This window comes from Pinus tabuliformis, chromosome 8 (genome assembly GCF_031772625.1).
Source record: "Pinus tabuliformis cultivar Carrire ecotype Pingquan chromosome 8, CPIR1, whole genome shotgun sequence".
Lineage (NCBI taxonomy): Eukaryota > Viridiplantae > Streptophyta > Pinopsida > Pinales > Pinaceae > Pinus > Pinus tabuliformis.
In genome coordinates this window covers 1,070,090,399-1,070,098,580 of record NC_142294.1, presented here as the reverse complement: position 1 = coordinate 1,070,098,580, position 8,182 = coordinate 1,070,090,399, and the positions used below count along the sequence as shown (strand labels likewise).

General features: G+C 35.7%; 1 long non-coding RNA gene across 1 annotated transcript; it reads right to left on the bottom strand.

Moving 5' to 3' along the window:
• Window positions 1-2,381: 2,381 nt before the first annotated feature.
• Window positions 2,382-3,345, bottom strand: LOC149239029 (uncharacterized). The gene is made up of 2 exons (XR_016245424.1): window positions 3,232-3,345; window positions 2,382-2,909 (listed from the first exon to the last, which is right to left on the bottom strand). It is a non-coding gene; the product is annotated as an uncharacterized LOC149239029 (long non-coding RNA).
• Window positions 3,346-8,182: the final 4,837 nt, after the last annotated feature.

Below are 8,182 nucleotides of genomic sequence, written 5' to 3'. Positions count from 1 at the left end.
AGTTGTTTCTAAGACCTTCTTGACTGAAAGTGAATCCATTCCAAAATGTTAAAATCTCTTGCCTCCCCCCCTCTCTCCAAAGGACAAGGCACTAATCCTCCATAGATGATCACTCAAAAGCATATTTTTCCTCACCTCTCTCTCTTTCTTTCTAGGCCTAGCCTCCATAGGTGACCTAGGGCATCAATTTCCTCTTGATTCATCCATCAAAAAATTTTGATCTCTTGCCCACTACTGCGTCTTTTAGAGGCCCTCCAAATTTGAAGCAATTCCAACGATCAGATCTTGAGATATTTCAAGCCCTAGATCCAAGATCGATTCTTGCCCTTGGTTTCCCTTGGCTAGTGACCTCATTGGGATCATTGCATCAAATTTAAAGAAAATTCTCCCTTTCATCCCCTTCTCCCCCTCAATTAGGTCAAGCACACCCCTATTGATCAATTCCATTCCCTTGACCTAATTTTGCGTCCACTTGGTCCCGAGTGGTCCCACAACCTATTGAAGTTAATTTCACAAAGACCACTTGGAAACCAAGTTTTTCACAAGGATTTCTAGGACTAGGTATCTTCCTTACAAGTCTTATCCTCAAACCCTAACCCTTGAAATCCCCTTGCCCTTCCTAGGGAGCCTTATACCTTGCTTCTCAAGCAAGCAAACCATACAATTGAGTCTCCCTTGTGAATAGGTCATTAGGAATCACTCCTCGTCCTTTTATTGACTTATTCATCTAGTGATTCTCTTTATACCGTGTCTCCTCCCATCAGTGAAAGTCCGTAAAGAGCAAGGAGTCTTAGTTGAGGTGACAGTGGGTTATTGCTCCATTGTTGCCCTTGACCTAGCAATTGCCCTTTTAGGATCCCCTCCTAGGACCCTTGTTAGTTTGAGTGGTAACAAGGACCACTACATGGCACGGTAGATGCCTCACAAACCATCTAACCTGACACCACAAATGTTGAAAAAGAATAACTTTATTCTAAGATGCCTAAATAGGTCATACCACGATTCTGAAGTAAAGTGATACTTTGTTGAACAATATAAAAACCTTTTTTTCCTTTGGTCTCATTTGTTTTTCTCAAGAATGTATCTCCTATAGGTAAATCTGAATCACAACTTTCTAAAATTACTATGTACGACTTTCACAAATTTCACTCCTTTATCCTTTTCAAATATGTGGCCCATAACATATTCTCTTCCAAGATAATTTCTTCTCTTTTAAATGTCAACGCTTCATTCGCTGACCAATAACATCACCAGAGGAACTTTGAAGTTTGAACATTCCAGTCTCACAAAAAATATAGGGAATGTCAACCAAATTTAATCAGAAATCCTTAATAAGCCTCTAGAGTTTCGTTTTATTATTTTAGTTGCCAAGGACTTTACTTTCATCATCCCTATCTCATAATATTGTGCATGTCGTTATTTTTCATTATTTTGATTTAATTTTGCTGGTAGTTATAGAATATTAGTAAAGCTTTCCTATCTATGATTTAAAAGTACAAGTTCCATAACACCCTTCATATATAAAAATGGGCATATTTCAAATTGAATTTTTAGAACTACATTAAGGAGTTGGAAAAAGGTTCCCCCAATCAGACGGTGAATTGTACCATCATTATTTGCTAAATTTAGGTAAGCCTATCACTAAAAAGATACAATTCCAAGAACAAATTAAACTGTACCAAGATGGGAACACTTAGCCTTTTTTCCTTTTGAAGAGATCACACTAAACAACATTTTAAAGTCTTGTAAGAAGGCAGATGAATTTAAGTCTATCACCTTTCAAACATCCCAAAATCTAGCAGATATTACCACCATACTTGAAAATATGTTGAATACCACTGGCTTGTACAGTTTGGTTGTAGAGTTCAAAGCACTTATTTATGGGGATAATAGCTCCTAAAAAATGGATCTGGTTGATCTCAGAGTCAAAAGCCTACAAATGGTTTAGAAATAAGACACAAGAACTCTTTCAGGAAGCAGGATACACTAGTAGAAGTCAACCAGCTGACTTAACAAAAATGGTTTTGGGGATCTATTTAAATCTTGAAGCAAACCAAAACCTCAATAACAAACCTGAAATTTAGCCAAACTGTCAGAACTGACCCCTGTATGGATTAATTAAAACAGTTCAAGAAGATATTTCATGGATATTTACTAGTTGAGAACTTAAGGAATCATGTATGAGCTTGAAAAGGATGTCAATACCGATTGCCCTACTGATAAATTTAATTTTAATCTTGCTACATAGATAAGGTGAAAATAGCCTGTGGTAACAGATGATAAAAGACCTGCTGTGACAGATGATTCCTTTTATCATGACACTTCTTTGGATTAAATATATTTTGAAATAAGTGCATATTATCCAATTGCTTTACTGACCACTATGCTCAATTGTTCTGCGATTCAAATATGACTGTTAGCAGTCATTTTCAGAAGGATACTTCATATTCTTGATAATTGCAGGACCTACCAGACATCAGAATTCGAAATACTTTCAATACCACCTATACATACAGAATGACTAGAAATTTAGCAAACATGCTTAGATTGAAGCACGTACTATAAATGAAATTCCAGCAAGTTCGTCACAGACCATCAAATGTTTTATGAAGTCTGCCTGTGCATCATCAACAATAAAGAATAAGAGACACTTATAAAGGGTTCTCAATCCTGTATGGTCCAACTCAAACAGACATGCAGTCTATTTAGACCAAAATCACTATAACAATATTTACCATAAAGGGAATCAAGTGCTTGTGCTTAACACACAAGTTCATTAGCGATGTAAACCTTTGCAGGGGAAGTTCATGTCCAAAGTTTAAATGTCTGATGAAAGAATCACTCAATATGCCCAGTATTGCCTTTCTCAAAACTTCTAGAGTTGCTTTTGCCTGTATTCCTCGATCTCCCTGAATAGAAAGCTATGTTATTCCATGATACAGACAATGGGAATAAAAATGGATGACATGAGTTACCAGAAAATTTCCGTTTAAACTGTATACTTCAAAACTTAGAAGTGGCTACTTATTCAGCTTTTAGCTCTTTCAGAGCTATAATTTTTCTAAGAGATGGCTTCAGTCGTTTTATTTGACACAACTCTAACTGAGAACATGTGAAATCAATGTAATTATCATATAAGTTTTCTAAAAGACAAACTACAGTATAATACAAACATTCAACTTAGCAACAAATAAATTGCCTTTAGATAATCAAGCATGCGAGCATGCATACCCATTTTTGATGAATAAGACAGGAAACTGCTGCGCCAGATATAATTTCTCTGGCAGCTCTGACATCGTAAGAGGATACAGTAGCTTCTTCTGGCATTTGTAAGATGTTCCAGAGTAATGAAAATGCAGAGGACTTCATCTCTAAATATACAATCGTTTACCATTAGTTGTTTCTCTTTGCCGAAAGTCTTTTAAACAGATAGAACTTAACAAACTGTTATAGGATTCAAGACCTACCAAGGTATTTGAACTCATTTACATTTTCAGCTCTCAGAAATTTATCTTGCATTTCCTTTTTGGGAGGTGGCTTGGGCTGCATATCTTCAACAATGCACAAGATGTGCCCAAGGAAAAATATACAAAGGCGAAGATCTGACCAATTACGCACACTTCAGAGTCTGTTTCTTTGCAAATTGTCAACAGAGAGTTGCAAACGGGTAACATGTCTCTACATCATTTACCAAAATAAACTTTTGAAATGAACAGTAACACATATTTTAACTGGAACAGACAACTGTGGCACGTATATTCCTGGCTTCAAAGACTGAATGAAATATCTTTCTGGATAGCCTTATACAGAATAGGGCTAATTTGAATGAATAAAAGAATGCCTTGCCTAAATCTAAAGAAAGAATAAGGAAAAAAAAAGATATGCTCAAGGTTGAAAAAATTGCTCACTGTTTTGAGCAATCGCTCTGGTGTCCCCACTCTGATCAGATGTCTGTGCATATTTAAGAGCTTCTTTGGCCTTTAAGAACATGCACAAAGAATGAGTAATAACATCCCAGGACTCTAAGAAATCAAGGAAGTTTCAAATTTGCATAAAAAGTCCCCCTGAAGTAGGACTTTATCTGAATTGAGGCATATTTCAGACTCTTATAAAATTCTGTAATAGTAAATCGATATGTGATTCTCAGCACTAATAATGAAAGTTAATCATTTACACTAGCCTAAGAGAATTGGCCCTAGTATGAATCTGAATAGAATTTTTCGTCTATGCATTGTTGATTTAAAAAGAACTCGGAGGGAGATAGACGTACAGAATGAATCAACATGGAGAAAAGTGATGATAAGATATCAATCTTAACGGGTTGCCGTTCCATTCTCGAGCATTTAAATACCGTGTATACTGCCTGAATTCATTAAGAAGTCTTTTCATCATATATTGCAAGTCTAATATAACATATGAAATGTAATTAACCAAATGTTAAATCATTCTGCGTTCTACCGCTAGCATGCATTTCATTCTTGATCATTGAAATACTTTGTATGCTTGAATTCTTCAAAAGAAAAGAAAAAAATTCAATCGGAGACTCTAATTTGATAACACATGAAATATTGCTTCCGTCTGCTCGTGAGATTGACACTTTTAACAACGCGCAGCTATAAATAATGCATTTGAATTAGACAAAAATCTATTTACCAGTATAAATAATAATAATACTAATTTCTTGGAAGTTACATTGGTCAATCAATCTAGCTTTTCTAAGAAACAATGCGCAGCTATAAATAATGCATTTAAATTAGACAAAAATCTATCTACCAATATAAATAATAATAATACTAATTTCTTGGAAGTTATATTGGTCAATCAATCTAGGTTTTCTAAGAAACTAACCGAACGCCTCAATAATAGATTTTAAAAAGCTATAATATTTACAAAAAATATGCATGGACTAATATTAACGAGTAAATCAAATAATTTATAACAACAAACACCAGGAAATGGCCCTATCCCTTCAGAACAACCAGCCAGCATTAACGGCATACCTCCACGAAAGAAAAACCTTCAAATATTTTTTCAGCCATGCTCTTTCCCTCGCCTTCCTGTAAGTTTAGCATATACTTAGAACAATTCCTTTCCGGCATAGCATTAGACCTTAAAAAATACCTAAAAGTTTCTCCATAAACCCATTCATTGCCTGATTTCGAAGAAAAAGGCGAAGAGCAGCCAATGCCGTGGTTCTAAGCGGCTTTTTGGCAACAAAATCTACAAATGTAATGTTTCTGATGTGTTGTTGCCGTTGTTCCAAGTCCTGGATTCACAATTCCATTGCATAAATGTCTTGATATCATCCCTCGTAATAAAACTTTAGAAAAAAGAAGTGTACTGCTCATAACGTAAGCATTTCATTTCAGGTATGTCAATTCAAATTTTGAAGTTTCAAAATAAAAATGCATAGTAGATTAGCTTACAAAGAAACTATTCAAGAAGTTAAGATGGAAAGTCTGTCAAAGTCCAGAAGAAAGATTGAGTACCTCAAAATTCAGATGCAAAGGGAAATATCCACTGCACAAAGCCGTAGTAGTCATCGCGTACGCTTTCGAGAAGGCAGGGACTGATTTTCTTTGGGACGACAAAGAATATTTATTTGTTCAATTTTTCAAATCCCTAGTCTGTCCGACTCCTATAATCTCTCAATACATATGTATCATTTTTTTATAGAATGGTCATTGAGCAAGCTGGTCGTTACTATCATTTTTTTTATAACATTTCTAGCTGGGCAGAGTTTTATTTTCATGTTGAATGGGGGTGTTCAGCAAGCTGGTTGTTGCTTCTTTCTTCCTTTTCTAATATTGAATAGGAGAGCAATTTGCCCACGTTATGAGGGAACAATAGGCAGATTAAGTAGATATTGTGCTCAAAATGTTAAGGGTGAATTGTTTATTTTGTCTTTCATTTAGATTTAAATTTGAGTATTATGTGCCAAACTGCGTAGCACTCAAATCCTACCTAGGTCTACCTAAGTTTAGTTTGTTGGAATTGTAGATGTTATCCTCGGAGGAGAGGCCCTAGGTTAGGGCCTATTGCGGAAGGTAGAGACATAATTTGTCTCACGGAAACTCATAAGCATGATGATTGCAAAACACCTGTGTTTGACGGCTATTTGAAGTTGGCAGTTTAGAACAAGGTAGCAAAAAATGGCAAATGGTATGGGGAAATACTAGATTTAGTGAAAGAAAAAAAAGGTCGTCACATTCAGTGAATTAAAGAAGATGCAAATAAACAATATTTATGGTTGAAAATATCAGAGAATGAGAATCACATAAGAATTGCAGCACGCTATTTTGCCCCTCAAATCTCAAAAACTTACAAAAATAAAGGGCTTGACAGCAAGGATCCATATGCAGCTTTAAAACAAGATATTGTCATGTACTCTCAGCAGGGAGAAGTTCTTTAGTGGGAGATTTCAATGCTAGAACAACAAATAATCAAGCTAGCATTATTTGTTGCAAAGAGGATAACAATCGTATTTGGCTCACTAAAGAGGAGAATCCCCAATGGGTGAGGTGCTCAAAAATGACAAAGTTAGCAATCATTTTAGAGAGGAGTTGCTTACACTATGTGGGGCTTTCAACTTAATTATTTGCAATGGTCTAGATAGATGGAAAAGGTCTGGGAACTTCACTTGCAACACATACAATGGGGCAAGTGGCATTGACTATGTGATGTGTTCACAAAGCTTGGTAGAAAAGATAGATGAAGTTAGCATTGGAGAGAATATTTGGGACTTAAAATTAGACCATAACCCAATTTATATAAAGTTATTATGGTTAGAAGAAAGATATCATAGGAGGAAAACCCAATGCTCTCGTCAATCATTATTAAGGGGCAAAATTCTTCTAACACAAGAAAATTGTACTATCTTCAAGACAGTGTTAGAGAGATTAATTCGGAAGGAGAAAACTAGTTTCAAAATTTTCAAAAACCATGAGTTAACAAATATAATTGAAAGTGCACTTAAGAAGTGCAAAAGAGAAAAAAATGGGAAATTAGAATCAAATTATTTTCCAGTAAATGCTTGGTTTGATGAGAAATGCAAAATGGAAAGGAGAACCTTGAAAAAGGCAGGAAAGGAGAAGGTGAATGTAAAGTTATATAAGTAGATACTAAAAAGGAAAAAAGATGAGTTCATGCAAACAAGGAGAGAAGAGTTAATATATTTAAGCAAGAATAATCCAAAGCTTTTCCGACAGAAATTGCAATCAAGGAAGAAGCAAATTGAAAATAATATTACAGCCAATCATTGGTTTGAATATACAAGGCAACTCTATGAGAAAGAATCTGAGGCGGAGCACCCCCCCCCCCCCCCCAAGGATCAACACAAATTCAAAGCTCTTCACGTTACAGGAGGTGGAGAATGGAATTAAGAAGCTGAAAACAAGAAAGGCAAAGGACTTGGTTGAACTTCAAGTAAAGTATCTAAAATGGGGAATGAACGCTCTTGCACTACACATCATGGAAATATTCAACAACATAATTCAGCAAGGATTCCCAAGAGACTGGACAACTAGCCTAGCAATACCCCTTTTTAAAAGTGGAGACATTAATAATCCATCCAACTATAGAGCAATTATGATCAATCCTTTGTTTGCAAAGCTTTTCGGCAGCATGGTAGAAGACAGAATTAGTAAGTGGGCAAGAGGACAAGCGGGTTTTAGGCCGAAACATTCTATAGTGGATCATGGTATCACATTGAGACACATTGTTGAAAAGGTTTGGGAGGACAAAGAAGAAGTATTTTGCTGCTTTGTTGACTTCAAAAAAGTATTTGACACAGTCCCTAGGGATAAGTTGTGGCATAGAATGGAAGAACTTGAAATTCTTGTGCATTATAGAGCCGTTGTCCATAGACTTTATGAAGAAGTGAAAGTCAAAATTAGAACCTCAACCGGTATTTCAAAAAGCTTTAGAAGTGACATTGGAGTCAAGCAAGGTTTCCCTCTATCCCCTACTCTTTTTTGTCCATATATTGATAAATTGGGAGAGTGGCTAAATCTGCAAGGTGGAGATGGTGTTTGGTTGGGGGAGTTTGTGATAAAGCTTCTTTTATATGTTGATGATATTGTATTGATTTCTAAATCGGCCCATGGATTGAAAATTCACTTATATTCCCTTAAGCATTTTTGTAGAGCAGTGGGGATGCAAGTCAATACTAGCAAGACCAAAA